Here is a 3651-nt window from a genome sequence, read left to right as displayed (position 1 = left end):
GGTCCCGGAGTGATTTCCATGATTAACGAACCCCGGGGTGCTTTTACGTGCCGGTCAACGACACTAACAGTTTTGGCCGATTCTGGCCCGTTTCGTGGAATGTTACTCACTGTTTTGGGGTCCCGGAGTAATTTCCATGATTAACGAACCCTGTGGTGCGTTTACATGTCGGTCATCAACACTCAAGTTTTTGCTGATTCTGGCCTGTTTCGTGGACTATTACTCAATGTTTTGGGGTCCCGAATTGATTTCCATGATTAACGAACCCTGGGGTGCGTTTACGCGTTGGTCATCAACACTCGCGGTTTTTGTCGATTCTGACTCGTTTCATGGACAACTCACCGTTTTGTGGTCCCAAAGTGATTTCAATGGTTGTCCAACCCCAAGTTGTGCTTATGTGTTGGTCATCAACACTCAAAGTTTTGGCCAATTCTGGCACGTTTCATGGAATATTACTCAATGTTTTGGGGTCCCGCAGTGATTTCCACGATTAACAAACCCTGGGGTGTGATTACGTGTCGCTAATTTATACTCACAGTTTTGGCCATTCTGACCCGCTTTGTGAACCATTACTCAATGTTTTGGGGTCCCGGAGTGATTTCCACGATTAACGAACCCCGGGGTGCGTTTACGTGTCGGTCAACAGCACTCACAGTTTTGGCCGATTCTGGCCCGTTTCGTGGAATATTACTCACTGTTTTGGCGTGCCGGGGTGATTTCCACGATTAACGAACCTGGGGTGCGTTTACATGTCCGTCATCAACACTCACAGTTTTGGCCGATTCTGACCCATTTCATGGAATATTACTCACTGTTTTGGGGTCCCGGAGTGATTTCCATGATTAACGAACCCCGGGGTGTGTTTACGTGTCGGTCATCAACACTCATAATGTTAGCCAATTCTGGCCCGTTTCATGGACTATTACTCACTGTTTTGGGGACCCGGAGTGATTTCCACGATTAACGACCTTTGCGGTGCGTTTACGTGTCGGTCATCAACACTTGCGGTTTTTGTCGATTCTGACCCGTTTCATGGACTATTACTCATCGTTTTGTGGTCCCAAATCGATTTCCATGGTTGTCGAACCCCGAGGTGTGCTTACGTGTTGGCCGTCAAGACTCGCAGTTTGTGCTGATTCTGCCCCGTTTCTTGGACTATTACTCTGTTTTGGGGTCCTGAAGTGATTTCCACGATTGACCAAACCTGGGGCACGTTTACATGTTGGTCATCAACACTCACAGTTTTGGCCGATTGTGGCCCGTTTCATGGACCATTACTCACTGTTTTGGGGTCCTGGAGTGATTTCAACAATTAATGAACCCCAGGGTGCGTTTATGTGTCAGTTATCAACACTCACAATTTTGGCAGATTCTGGCCTGTTTCGTGGAATATTACTCACATTTTGGGGTCCCGGAGTGATTTCCAAGATTAACGATTCCCGGGGTGCGTTTATGTGTCGGTCATCAACACTCACAGTTTTGGTCGATTCTGGCCCGTTTCGTGGAATATTACTCACTGTTTTGGGGTCCCGGAGTGATTTCCACGATTAATGAACCCCGGGGTGCGTTTACGTTGAAGGAAATATGCCCTAGAGGCAATAATAAAGTTATTATTTATTTCCTCATATCATGATAAATGTTTATTATTCATGCTAGAATTGTATTAACCGGAAACATGATACATGTGTGAATACATAGACAAACATATAGTCACTAGTATGCCTCTAATTGACTAGCTCATTAATCAAAGATGGTTATGTTTACTAACCATAGACATGTGCTGTCATTTGATTAATGCGATCACATCATTAGGAGAATGATGTGATTGACATGACCCATTCTGTTAGCCTAGCACTTGATCATTTAGTATATTGATATTGCTTTCTTCATGACTTATACATGTTCCTGTAAGTATGAGATTATGCAACTCCCGTTTCCCGGAGGAACACTTTGGGTGCTACCAAACGTCACAATGTAACTGGGTGATTATAAAGGAGTACTACAGGTGTCTCCAAAGGTACATGTTGGGTTGGCGTATTTCGAGATTAGGTTTTGTCACTCCGATTGTCGAAGAGGTATCTCTGGGCCCTCTTGGTAATGAACATCACTATAAGCCTTGCAAGCAATGTAGCTAATGAGTTAGTTACGGAATGATGCATTACGTAACGAGTAAAGAGACTTGCCAGTAACTAGATTGAACTAGGTATTGGATACCGACGATCGAATCTCGGGCAAGTAACATACCGATGACAGAGGGAACAACGTATGTTGTTATGCGGTTTGACCGATAAAGATCTTCGCAGAATATGTAGGAGCCAATATGAGCATCCAGGTTCCGCTATTGGTTATTGACCGAGAATAGTTCTAGGTCATGTCTACATAGTTCTCGAACCTGTAGGGTCCACACGCTTAACGTTACGATGACAGTTTTATTATGAGTTTATAAGTTTTGATATACCGAAGGTTGTTCGGAGTCCCGGATGTGATCACGGACATGACGAGGAGTCTCGAAATGGTCGAGACATAAAGATTGATATATTGGAAACCAATATTTGGATATCGGAATGGTTCCGGGTGAAATCGGGATTTTACCGGAACACCGGGGGGTTACCAGAACCCTCCCGGGGGTTAAAGGGCCTTAGTGGGCCATGAGGGAGAAGAGGAGGGCCGGCTAGGGCAGGCCGCGCGCCCCCTCCCCCCTAGTCCGAATAGGACTAGGAAAGGGGGGTGGCGCCCCCCTTTCCTCTTTCCCCTCCCCCCTTTCCTTCTCCACCAAGCCAAGAGGGGGGAGTCCTACTCCCGATGGGAGTAGGACTCCTCCAGGCGCACCCCTAGGGGGCCGGCCGCACCTCCCACTCCCTCATTTATATACGGGGGCAGGGGGCACCCTTGAACACACAAGTTGATCTTCAAGATCGTTCCTTAGCCGTGTGCGGTGCCCCCCTCCACCATATTCCACCTCGGTCATATCGTCACAGAATTTAGGCGAAGCCCTGCGCCGGTAGAATATCATCATCGTCACCACGCCGTCGTGCTGACAGAACTCATCCCCGACACTTTGCTGGATCGGAGTCCGGGGATCGTCATCGAGCTTAACGTGTGCTGAACTCGGAGGTGCCGTATGTTCGGTGCTTGGATCGGTCGGATCGTCAAGACATACGACTACATCAACCGTATTGTCATAATGCTTCTGCTTACGGTCCACGAGGGTACTTGGACAACACTCTCCCCTCTCGTTGCTATGCATCACCATGATCTTGCGTGTGTGTAGGAAAATTTTGAAATTACTACGTTCCCCAACAGTGGCATCCGAGCCAGGTTTTATGCGTAGATGTCACATGCACGAGTAGAACACAAGTGAGTTGTGGGCGATACAAGTCATACTGCTTACCAGCATGTCATACCTTGGCTCATCGGTATTGTGAGATGAAGCGGCCCGGACCGACATTACGCGTACGCTTACGCGAGACTGGTTTCACCGTTACGAGCACTCGTGCTTAAAGGTGGCTGGCGGGTGTCTGTCTCTCTCACTTTAGCTGAATCAAGTGTGGCTACGCCCGGTCCTTGCGAAGGTTAAAACAACATTAACTTGACGAACTACCATTGTGGTTTTGATGCGTAGGTAAGAACGGTTCTTGCTCAGCCCGTAGC

The sequence above is a fragment of the Triticum aestivum genome, chromosome 4B (genome assembly GCF_018294505.1).
Source record: "Triticum aestivum cultivar Chinese Spring chromosome 4B, IWGSC CS RefSeq v2.1, whole genome shotgun sequence".
Classification (NCBI taxonomy): domain Eukaryota; kingdom Viridiplantae; phylum Streptophyta; class Magnoliopsida; order Poales; family Poaceae; genus Triticum; species Triticum aestivum.
The sequence above is the reverse complement of the archived record's forward strand: the minus strand, read 5'-3'. Positions refer to the sequence as shown.